This window comes from Mesoplodon bidens, assembly GCF_964165515.1.
Source record: "Mesoplodon bidens genome assembly, chromosome: 13".
Classification (NCBI taxonomy): Eukaryota; Metazoa; Chordata; class Mammalia; order Artiodactyla; family Ziphiidae; genus Mesoplodon; species Mesoplodon bidens.
In genome coordinates, this window is record NC_138169.1 from 41860788 (window position 1) to 41873968 (window position 13181).

At 40.5% G+C, this 13181-nt stretch overlaps 1 protein-coding gene across 5 annotated transcripts in view; it reads right to left on the reverse strand.

Annotated features, from left to right (window-relative positions):
* The window catches only part of ZNF521 (zinc finger protein 521), a 301525-nt gene that overhangs the window by 99960 nt on the left and 188384 nt on the right, over positions 1-13181 (reverse strand). The gene's annotated exons all lie outside the window — the stretch shown is intronic.

Below are 13181 nucleotides of genomic sequence, written 5' to 3' on the forward strand. Positions count from 1 at the left end.
GTGAAATGGGTAATCCTGCGGGTGAGGGCTGATTATGAAGAAAACGGTGTGTCTCTTCAACACTTCCCACTACTCACTGTCTAAAATGATGCTTTGGAGAAGACAGATGAAAACTACTGGATTTAATTTTACTGAAAACCCTTTCAAAGAGAGTGAGCTGATCTTACAAAATCACACAGTCTCCTGAATGAATGGAAGGGTGCACGTGCACTTTGCACGCTGAAGTAATAACTTGAAAATTGCATGCTGGTAACCTGGGTGAATGCAGGACAGAGTGGAATAATGTACAGAGAGTAGCTTAAGCACCAAAAGAATCTGATTTGTTCAATATTTTCAGACTAATGGAGCACTGCTACTAATGTTCTGATTTCCAGCCCAAGAAGACAGACAAGCAAGCTGACTTCTGAAATTCCCCAACCACTTCGTTAACAAGGGCAGTGGGTTACAACATAAGCAGTAGCTTCTGGACACATGGGGGCTGCCTTCTGTGGGGTTTCCAAACCTCTCAGACCCAGGGGGAGGAGAGGTGCAGGACAGTAAACGGAGGTAAAGTTAAATCTCTCCCATGAATCATGTTTCCCCAAGAGGAACTCTATCGCTGGGGTCATTCTTTAGCTTGTCTGAACCAATTTTCCTTCCTCTATAAGTGGTCATGAAGAGAACAATTATTGTGTTCCAGTGTGAAACCAAATACTGTTACAAATAGCTTCAATGAAGTTACAATTTATGGGACGGAGGTCCTACGTTCATATGTGAGGATAACTATCATTCTAAGATTCTTGCAAATGAAGACCTACAAAAAATAAGCTTTAATCAAACTAAAGATAAAAAATAATGTTCAGGGCTTCCCTGGTGGTGCAGCGGTTGAGAATCTGCCTGCTAATGCAGGGGACACGGGTTCGAGCCCTGGTCTGGGAGGATCCCACATGCCACGGAGCAACTAAGCCCGTGAGCCACAACTACTGAGCCTGCGCGTCTGGAGCCTGTGCTCCGCAACAAGAGAGGCCGCCGATAGTGAGAGGCCCGCGCACTGCGATGAAGAGTGGCCCCCGCTTGCCACAACTAGAGAAAGCCCTCGCACAGAAACGAAGACCCAACACAGCCCAAAATAAATAAATAAATAAAATAATGTTCAGAATAAAAATTAAAGGACGTGAAAGCAAAGTGTGATTTCAGATGATACTAGAAGAATGTATGGGAATGCGATTCTACGATCATCAAAAGGCAATGTTTCTAAATAACTTCTACGTCACTAGATCTCTATTTCCACAACACATAAAACCACTGGAGATTTTAATATCTAAGTTTACTCATTCATTCATTCAGCCCATTAATCAATCATCCATTCAGCAAACTTTTGTTGCCAGCCAAGAAACTTTTAAGTGTTTTCTATAAGATATCAGAGATTGTAAACCAAATCCAATAAGGCTTGGCCATCAGACCACACAGTCTGTTATCTGATATAAGAATGCAGTGAAGATGATTGACAAAGATGCTTCAATAATTAAATCCATATCAAACTTGGGTATGGGTTTAGGGTTGGATGTGGCTCCTGAAAAAAAAAAAAGGTAGAAATTGAAATAAAGTCAGTTATCTCTGTGACTGGAATATTTCTATCACAGAACCACATATTCATAATTTAGGTTCAGTTCTTTAAGCTGTATCGTACAGTGGGCATTATGTCAGATACTTAGTCTGTAGTTAACAAGGCCAGCAGGATTTAATATGCTAAGACCTGACTCACCAGAGCTTTAAAATACATTCATTATTTATTTCAACTACTAATCTAAAGATTAAAATAAGATAGTACTTGTATATATTTTTCTCAACTGCCCCTTCTTAATTTTATTCTTTCATTAGTGGGGAAACAGAGACAAGAAGGGACTATAATTCAGGATCCCATAGCTAGTTAGTAGCCGAATTAGATCTAGAATGCTTGCTTTCTAATCAATGATCTCAGGTTTATATACCTTAGGTCATACAGCTTTGACAGATTTTAAATTCCCAAAGTTAGCACAAGCACAGGAGTCAATAATATCAGAGGAGAAGACATAATGTAGTATGAGAAATAAAATGGATCCACATATGTTCTGGGCAATGCATCTATGACCCGAATCACACAGAAGCATGCAATATGATAACCACACAGATAGCAGTGTTCTTTCAATTCATAATAAATTGATAGCATTTTTTTATGACAAAGATAGTTCAAAGATTTAAAAGTTGCCGGACACACTAATTAGAATCAAGAGCAGCTTGGTTTATATCTAGCTCCTTTTTAGCACCGTTTTATTGGTTTGGTCCGACACCATCCCCTGCAGTGTGTGGAGACAGGCCAGGAGTATGAGGGCTGCAGAGCAGAAAGAAAATCAACTGTGAAATTGGTAATTTTATTGAGTTTCACGGGGGGCTTTGTTGTTAAGACACAATGCAATTGGAACAGAACGCCTATGGTAACACCATGCACACGGTGACCATTTCATGGCCAAAGGTAAACTCCCCCTAACCAAAAGCTACACGTACACACACATTCCCCCTCAAAAGTACTTTGCAAGGTGGGAAAAGAAATGGATCTGGTGAAGGATGAACGGTTATGTTGCAGGTATGGGGGCACCGCCAAAGCACAGGCAGAAGGGTATGTATGGAGTGGTGTGTGCGTGTGTCTTTCCCTCCCAGCATCTCAGAAGGTTCCTTTTCTGAACAGGGCCTGCTGGTTTGCGTTCAGGGAAAAGCTGTCCTTTTACTATAAATGGTAAGAAGGTCCCAGAGGGGTATGTGAGAGGACAGACCGAAATGTAATGCCTGAACAGCTGAAATCATTTGGTACTCTCAATCCCCCAGGTAAAATAAGAATTAAACATAGCTAACAGGATATTACTCCCAGTTGGAAAAGATCTGCTTGCTGGCCATGTGAAAGTGAAGTGAACAATTGGTATTTGTTCTAGGGTGGTATTTTCTTTTCCCCCTGAAAGTTTAAAGCGGGAATAGTTAAATAAAGTGTGCTGGTTAACTGGGTAAATACATTCGCAGCTTCTGTGCCTTGCAGGGCTGTCCCCGTAGTGGGTTAATTTGGTTTCAGATGGAAGGATGCCGAAAGATGTTATAGGCAGCCGAGATGGGGCAGGGCAGAGGAGGTTAAGTGGCGGGGAAAGCAGGCACACTTTCATTCTGTGAGAAGAGTGTGTGCGTGCAGAACACTTCTCCTCTGTAAAACACTTTCTCCCACACCAGTACACGAGTCTGAGCAGCGAGCTACCATGCCAAGAAGGCTTCATTTTTGTCATGCATTTGGACCACATTTTTGCAAGGAAAGAAATAAGGAAAATCAGAACAGTCCTATGTGTCGTCATCAGCTTAATCTAAACTGTATGCGGGAGTGGTGATGCTTTGCTCTCTTATTTGGGGGCACATCTCAGGAGATTTTTGCCCTCCCCGGGGGGAAACTAAGTTGTCACGCTTGGCTTTTCCCCACACAAGGGAAGCACGTGGGTCAGAGGATGCATGAAGAAGGGAGGGAAAAGCGGTTCTATTGGCAGGAGGGGAGAGCACATTGCCACCCCTCCCTGGGAGACTCCTTCCACTCCTGCACCAGGGAGAGGGCCGCTCAGTTCACCATTCATGCTGAAAGTGACATAAGACGGCCAGCTGGCATTTTTTACTCTTATTTATTTTTGTGCAATCGGGATAATAGCTACATCCACCAGCAAAGTATAAGTACAATACACCTGGATGCAGCTACACTTCCAGGATATGGAAGAGGGCTACTCATTCATTTTCCATAGAGATAACAATGAACGCTGATGTCCTGCTTTCCAAAAGATACAATCTGGGTTTTGTGTGTGTGGCTCAGGATGTCAAAGCATCTTTATGGACCCGTTTCACTTTCAAACGTGCATTAAAACAGAAGCGCCTCTTTTAACACTCATATGTTTTTGTTTTTTTTTTTTTTTTTTCCGATGCACTGTATTCTGTGCTTCTTTTCTTTTTCAAAATGCAATTAATACGGTTGTGTGTTAAATGATTCAGTGAAAGTAAATCTTTTATATTCAGGTAAGCAATTCAGCCTTGCACGGTTTTATGGGAATTAGGTTTTTTTGAAGTCTGGGTTGAGCATGCCCATAACTCTGACAGGGCCCTGCAGGCTCTTGTCTTCACCTTCAAATCATAAGACAGAGAAATCAAGCTCCCTCTGTGCTCTCAATTATACCAAAAAACACGGAGCAGAAGTCTTCAGTAATTCAATCCCTGTGGAAGCTTCTTCATACTGTTTGCACTGTTGGAACTGCTGACAGCAGCAATCTCACAGTGCCCCCTGGTAGACTGTCAAAGTTCTTCATACGGTGTGAGCGGCCCTGCTCTGTCCCATGGCTCCTTCTCCAGAGACCTCTAAGCACATGCATGACTTTTGATGCTCGCTTGATACAGTGGCCAAGAGGCCAGAACACATCACAATGCGGGTTCTCATACTCTTACAAGGTACTTTGTACTCAAACTAATAAGTTCTGTGGCTACATGTGGGCCTGAGTTGGTGTAATTTAATCACAAGTACAGCTGCATAAACACGGTACTGAGGAATGTCTGTCTGCAATTGGATTCTTTCTTTGAAAATACACTGTAGAAAATTCCTGAGTGCCATTTTCCATATGGTTAATGAGCAAATGTATCATGGCCAGCTTTTAAAAGTAATTGGAATTTATGAGTTGCAGCGATTCTAGCACATGTGCACAAGAAACTGTGTGCACCCTGGGCTCTTCCTTACCGTGCAACCCCACTTCATAGTTTTCTGCCAAACGACACCAAAAGAACCACTCTGTGTGTTTAATTGGCTTAAATCATCTCAGTAACAGCCTACAGCCAACTTTCCGGCAGCCGCCAACCTCTTTCTAGTCTCTGCCCCCAAAAAGTATTAGAGGTAGGTTAGCCCACTTAGGACACAGAAGTGCCATTCATTTATAAAGTTTCACTTCATAAATAGGGATTTCAAAGAAATCTTTTAACACACTTACCCACCCGCAAACTCTGCTGTTACATCACACTGAAGTTTTTACCATTCTTTTTAATGGAACAAAAGACAGAGGGGGGCTTCCCTGGTGGCGCAGTGGTTGGGAGTCTGCCTGCCGATGCAGGGGACACGGGTTCGTGCCCCGGTCTGGGAGGATCCCACATGCCGCGGAGCGGCTGGGCCCGTGAGCCATGGCCGCTGAGCCTGCGCGTCCGGAGCCTGTGCTCCGCAACGGGGGAGGCCACAACAGTGAGAGGCCCACGTACCGCAAAAAAAAAAAAAAGACAGGGTACAACAGCAAAAGTGAACGCTAATCTAAACTATGGATTGGGGGTGATTACAATGTGTCATGGTAGGTTCATCAGCTGTAACAAATGGACCTCTCTGCTGGGGCTGTTGATGATGGGGCAGGCTGTGCATGGGTGGGGGGAGGAAGTACATAGGAAATCTTTGTAGCTTCTTAAATTTTGCTGTGAACCCAAAACTACTCTAAAAAGATAAAGTCTTCATTCGAAAAAAGAGAGTAGAGATTTTTTTACAAATCAAACCTGTTGCTGTATACTTTATCCCCTTCCCTTTGACTATAGCTCAAATGGGATGCATAAACAAAACAAACTGCTATCATGATACTTGAAATTCCAAAGTAGTTAAGTAAATTTGAAACTCACTAGATAAATACAATGTGTCTCAATGTGTATGCTGAACTTACTTGGATTTTTTTAGATAAGATTTTTGTCTTTGTTTCACCATAGGATATGTTTCTTGTTCTAGATCTTTATGCTGGCACATTAAAAATACTGAAAATCATTATTTTTAAAAAAGAGATAAAGATACACATGCACCCACGCTTTTAAAGGTAACAGAAATACGCTTCACGGAATATATAATATCAGTTTTCCTTATTTTCGTTGTGGATATACTTTCAACGCAAAAATAGAGTTCAAAACTTTTCCCATGCAGGAACACAGCTGCTTCTGCATGGCAATGCCCCGAATAATGGCAGAAATGTTCAGGTCTCTGGTAATTTGAATTATTACAGAAAACATATACCTGAATAACTGGTAGAATTAGCTTCCTTCTGCAAGATAGCACCCTATATTCAAGTATTAACATGAATTTGTTTAATCAACTCCATCTGCAACTTTATGATTACTGGTCCACTATTTGATTTGGTTTGTACACTGATTTGTTGAAGAGATGGATTAATGAATACTGCATATGATTTTTATTCAGCTAACATGCTACTAGCATTGGAAAACAATATTTACATTTCCTTTCTTATCATTAACTGGTAACGAACTTTAATCTGCTTTACTTTATATATTTCTCATCGCTGCTTTTCTGCTGATTCAACCGTAGCCCAGCGCATGCTCTTTAAGGCTTGAGAACGTGATGGCTAATTGCTCTCTTCCTGTCGCATAGGTAACCCGGCTCACCTGAATGGGTACCTACCGTCTCAGAGGGAAATGGTCACCAAACGGTAATCAATATGGTGTCATGACAGTTCACCCAGAAGCTCTGTCTTAAATGCAGCTTTGCTTTTTAGAGATTCACATTCACCACAGTTTTCCACATTTTTCTGTGGGCTGCTTGTCTCCTGACTAATCCAAAATTCACAGAATTTTAAAAAATACAAAAAACAGATCTCTTCTACTTAAGTACTCTGGCCTAATAACAGGCTGAATCATTAAGGGCAGGTAGATATACTAATGCTAAAGGTAACACAGTCCAAAATGACAGAGGCATTTTAGGAATAAAATAAATCCAATCAAATTGGAAGACATTTTCAAAACTTACCTGTTAAAAAATTTTGAATAAGAACCACATCGAGTAAATTTGTATTGGGGCCATTTTCGGACACAAGTGGGTGCTTGTTAATTTTAAACATTGGGGCCCTTCCTCATCTTGTAATTGTAAAACTGATTTCCTAAAGCCAATCGGAAGAAATGTCCTAAATGCTACCCATTCATGCCAACATTGTTGCATGAGGATTCTAGCTACCATTAAGCAGGCATTTGGTGGAGAAGGAGGGACTAAAAATTTATGATACAAACTGGAGTTATGGATTGCTCTGTGGCTTTGTGCCCCATCTGTCAAACTGGGGTGTCTGAACGGAGAGAAAGCAAGAAATTCCCACAAATCACAGATTGCAGTGCTGTTCGGCTCCCTCATTACTCGAAAGGTATGATTCTGTGTGAATAAAAAATGTACAGTTAGCATGCTGAAGTATTGAATGGCTTTTAAAAGCATTTAAAAAATATGTACAAGGATGGAAAGGTCACTTGCATCAAGGAGAGCACGCACAAGGTGAAAGCCTAATGAAACATTATGCGGCATCTTTTTTGGTGCTCAGAATAGCTCCAAGGTTAAGAGACTCCGAGTCAGTCTTCTGCAGATCCATTTCCTCTCTCCAGGCTTCTCATGTTAACCCAGTGATTTAGTACTCTGCATTAAGAGCAATTCACCTGCCTCTCGTGTCCCTGTGGCCCATCCCTCTGGGGAGCGAGGTGGAGAATAAAAAGTTCCACATATGGTAAAGTCAAGCTGCTTGGAGCCTGCTGAGTGTCTGCTGTGGGGATAGCGGCTCCTGAAAGCCCCAGCTGGTACTTGGAAGAGATTCTGCATTACTACACCTCAGTGCCTGCCTGGTTCCCTTCGGAAACTGTTGGCTCCACATACGACAGCCATTTTAGATCTCTTCAACCCTTTTCTCCCGGTTCTGTATCCAACTGAACAGTTGGTCCTCTACTGCTAGATAATCAAATTCTTCCATCTGGTCCCATCCCTGTGGAACGGAAAAGGTGTAGTATGCACCCGGTCCCAAACACATAGCAGGAGAGGCACAGACTTCCCAACAGAAAGCAGTCCACAATAGACAACAGCAAAACCTTGATTTTAAATCCGGGGGAGGGAGGAGGGAAGGGAGTTAAATATCTATAAAATTATCTCCGAAAGAGAAATCGTTGAAACCTGCCCAAATTACTTGACTGCATGAGCCACGCTGCTAAATACAACATGAACACACGCCCAACACTCAGACCCTGGTGGAAGCGCCACGCCAATTACTTTGAGATACCCCCCAGGCACGCGAGGTACCCCAGACACATGCCCCATCCTGTGACCACATCGGTGTGACTCACCAACACCAAGTGTGCGCAGGCTGAGAATTCGTGCTAATCTTTCTCGGATTTGCTGCAGTTTACAGTAAGACTCATTACACAGCTTATACCATTCGGACCTACACCCACTGGTTTCTGTGTATGTTTGAAAATCTCTCCATATTTCCAAATAGAGACTTCATATGGTGTGAGGGAGACAACGAGGAAATGTAACCGGTAATAGTTTCCAAAATGATGCCTCCTAAATGTTCTTGGCACTATAATTATTCCACGAACAGGCTGAGTACTTTGGTTTCCTTCTTGAGGTGGTTCCGCCTTAGCCTTTAACTCTTAAGCTTTAACCGTCCAACTATTCCTGTAACATAAAGCCATCTTAAATCTAGCCTCACTGGTTCCTACGTAGCCTAGACATTTTTTGACAGCTTCCATTTTCCTATTGCTTTACACTTTTTAAGTAACTTTAACACATTGTCTTAAATGATCTTCACGACAGTTGTGTGAAAGTGTCCGGCACTGGTCTTTTCAACCCACATTTTACAGGTAAAACAATCGTCTCAGAGAGATGAGGTGACTTGCTGAGGGTGGACAGCAGGTGAGGGTAAAGCTTGTAACAGGACTCCAGGCCTCCTCATCCAGCACAGGTCCAGAATTTCAAGTTATTGATGAAATGATAGGTTTTGAGGGCAAAGCAGGCAGTTTTCATGTTGAGATTTGTCTTACATTTGCTACCCTTTATAAAAGTATAAGGTGAATACCATCAATGTCAGAGAAGATTAAAAAAAAAACAACAAAAACAGTTTAAAATTATTAAGTCCAGTCCCTTTACTTTATAGATATGGACACCCGAGGAAGACCAGAGACGTCAAAGGACTCGTCTAAGATTGCAAAATTGGTACTGCTCATATTTTAATTAAATTAGACTCTACAGTTTGTGTGATTCTTGAAAAGCAATTATCTGAAAGTTGCTTCCAGAGTACAGGCTGTGTGTAAGGTAACTGGTTAGCAGTTTTAAAAAACTGAGTAAGAGACCCAAAGGTTAATCTCAATCTACTAATAATAAAGTCCTTATAAATCTTTACTGTATTCCCTCAGTGTGTATGAATCAATTAGATTGCAATCATAAATTGTGCATCTTATTAGGGCTTTTTATGAAAGAAACTTAAAATATGTCACTACTCACTGTTTCATTAACTATACAATAAACACTGATTTAGGGCATCCTCTTTCCCAATAAGGAATATTCCCATTTCAAAGAGCTCACAAGAGTTCAAAGTCAGGAGAACTAGCAATGCTTTAATTAAGATGAAGACGTTAATAGAAGTGGTTTTTATTTTTTTAAGAAAAACTCACTTATCTCATTTAATCACCCCAACCAAAGGTGACATCTGATGCTCAAGTCACAAAATACTCTTTCTAGCTCCTGTCATCACAGTGTTGGAAAATCTTCACTAACCTGAAATGCCAGAACTAATGACCAGATTTAATATGACTTCATAAATAATTTAATAATAATAGACTTAGAGTATCTCATTCCCTATTCTGATTGGTGGAAAATCAATTGCACTGTGCCTGGAAATGACTGACTTCCCATTAGAGCTTTTTCCTAATTGCAGTCAAACACAACATCTTCGCCCTTCAGTGGTGCCAGACGGCACAGAAAAAAGTTATTTTTGGTATAAATTTTAGTCCTTGTAAGCCCTTAACAACAGTCATTCTTTATCTTTTCTAAATCAGTTGTGACTACAGTAAGTGATGAGTCTGTTGGTTCACACTCTCTCTGGTTTCGAGTGACAAAGCTTAGCACATGAGTTGTTAACTACCTGTAATGACACTTGGTTGATTAATGCTTCAGTGACACCCAATTTGATCTCATGTCCACTATTAAATCACAGCCATGTAATATAATTTAGTGTTCAAAGATTTTATAAAGGAGGCAAAATTGGTTTTGAAGGCCATTCACATTTTTAAAGGTAAGACCGATTATACAATGCAGGCCTATTTTTCCCTTGGAGTTTCAAGGAATTAATTTTTCACTAATATCTACCAGAAGCTGTATTTTGGCATTTGTGCTTACAAATTAATAAACTTGTTTTGTCTCTGAGTCAGTGGCTTTCAGTGGCTACTTGTCATGCGGACAGTCTGATTCCAGTACTAGAAAGTCAAGGGCAAGTAAATATAACTGGCTTGGATCTAAAACAGGGAGAGGGATTGGCTATGGCCCCTTGTCCGTGTTCTACATCTCTAGTTTTGACAAACAGAAAACTTACAGAAATTGTATTCATAACTGTGCAGCAGAATTCATATATACACCAAAACATAAAATTTTATTTAGTGAAATGAGAATCCAATAAATGAGTATTACAAACAAAAAAAAACACCAAAAATAAGAGTAGCGAGTAGTGAACTACTATGAATAACTGCATTCTGCTCACCTCACACAGAATCCAAATTAGAAACCATTACTGCATCGAAGACTTGTTCTCAATAGCAGTTAAGCTTCTTTGAATGGATTCCCTATTGTATAAAAAGAGTGCCAGTCTTTGACTGCCAAAATCAATTAGTCGCATTCATTATGCCTCTATTTATTAATGTTGTACACTTTAGAATGCACGTGCTGATGGAACGAAAGAAAGTTTTGAAATATCAAATATATGTTATGATTAAAATCAGAGCAAGAGAAGAAATGATCTTTAGTCTCTAACTGGTTACAAAGCCACTGTAAAGATTAGATTAGTGGTGACAGATTTATAATCTTTTCCAAAACGTAATCCTTATAGTTCAGATTTTGCAACAGAAAAAGTATGCAATTGGTTACAGGTTATTGGCTCCAACCGTTATATTCAGGAGAATACTGTGTTTCTGCCTCCTGAAATCTAAATATATGATATAATCTTAACAGATGCAATTTTAATTTGTATTGCACTGTTATAATAAAATGGGGCAACATAAGGCTCTTTACTGATACAGGGTTCAGAGTTAATTCAATGATGCTAAGGATGACTGACTGGTATTAAAAATCAGCAAATAATTAAACCTTACGCTAAAATGAATGAAGAACAATGCTGGCATTCTGGCAGGGTAGATTTTGATGGAATTTACTGTCAAGCTGCCACCCTTAAACTTTCCACATGAAACAAAAACTGTAATTTGTCTCCCTGTAATAAGTAGTGTTATATTCTTCATTTTCCCTCAAGTACTGCAGCACAAAAGTTGACATACACTGTATCATATGATTCCTACAGTCTCCCCCCATCCCCCAGGAGCAGGGGGCCAGGTAAAAGTGAAGGGTGCATGCATTATTTGTTTTAATGGGAAAAATTATTAATTGCTTTTTGCTATTAAAATTCAAATTTAGAGAGGGATAAGGTAGATACACTACCTTTAGTGTACTCAAATTTTAGAACACTTAGAGTTTGAGGGGAAAACCACATACCCATTAAGGCCTGAAATTATAACAGACACTCAGCAAATACATTTGTCATGCCTCCTAGGATTAGCTTCTAAAATGCTGCTCGTGGCTCTACCCCAGTCGTCCCTACTTTCCAAAAATTCATTTAGTTCCCTGAGCCTATTTCCACTGCTGACTTTGGCAAGCTACTCTATATTCCATCTACTTACTGTGTTTAAGGAAACTTCCCTTCGAATTGCTAAAATGTGATAGTCTGGTCCAGTCCTCCATTTCAGTCATGACCTCTATGCTTTCAAATTAGTTTCTACTTCAAAAAGCTTACTGGCATCAAACTGACTGCCTTTTAGGAATATTATTCCCTTCTACTAAATCCCCACTTAGCTTTCCTTTCCCCTGAGCTAAACAGACCTGATTTATCAGTCTTCAAATTGCACGCTTAAAGCACTTTTTAGTACCTAAGCACCCAGGTACTGGGCTGATAGACATGACTAAATGCGTTTCAGAGTAGATAAGACAGGAAAGGGAATGTGTAGGAAGCTGACATGCTAAACAAAATTTCAAATATAATCGGAAAGAGAGTTCCTTTACTTCCATTTCCATTCTTAGTAGCAGCGTATCCCGTTTACTCCTCAACCTTCCCTCAAGTTTCCGCTATCTTTTCTGGGCTACACAGTCATCGGAACCAACTTTTGAACATGAACTACGAAGCTTATTCAAGGATGCTGCATGCAATATAACACACTCTTACACAGAAAGTCCCCCACTATTAAGCAGACATCCTGTTAAAGTTGTGTGAATAAAACTCCCAAGGAACTGAAGCCGCACGGTGCTGTTGGCTTACAGCTTTTTATACCATGTAGCTGAAGTATGCAAACAGGTTTTTACAAAAAATCTTGTCACAAAAATATTCCACACTCTTTCCCAAATTTATCAGATCCACTAACTTAGCAATAATGCATTACACGCCAGCAAGAATGATAAACCTGAGTGAGTCCTGGAGTGATGCTGTGGGATGTATATTCAATTTTCATTAAAATATGTACATTCCCACAGCTCGATTTCTTCCAGGCCCAGGGCTAGTGGGCCTGTGCTAATTTACATGGCTGATGGAACTCATAGGTTAATCAGAGAGTAGGTGCTGGCTTGATGAGCCCCCAAGGAGGTCTGTATGCAGTCAATTCCTGATTCTTTTCACACGTTATTTGACCTATGCATAATACCTCTGACCTGGACACCTTTTCCTCAACACACATTCCATCCCAAGCATGCCTCTTCCAATCCCTGGCTAAATTCCTTTGCGGCCAACCATCCAAGGCCTCTTTCTGTTAAGGAGTGAACTCTGGGAAAAGGTTTCCTTGTCACCTGACCATCTTAGAGGAAGCTTTACTAGTGTCCTTCTCAGTGTGGGCTGGAGGAACTATAAATGTAGCTTCAGGATGTGGGTGTTTTATGAATACCATCTGTATAAAGTGTTTTAGATTACCCATGCTTACTAACTAGTATGAATGGGGATAATTAAAAGTTGGCTGCAGGAGGAAACGAGATAAACCGGAGCGGGGAAAAACATAAAAGGAAGTTATGCAATAGCATTAAGGAAAAAAGGAAAGAAAATTTAAGAAAAAAATCAGCCATTTTACAGGCCTATTTCTTT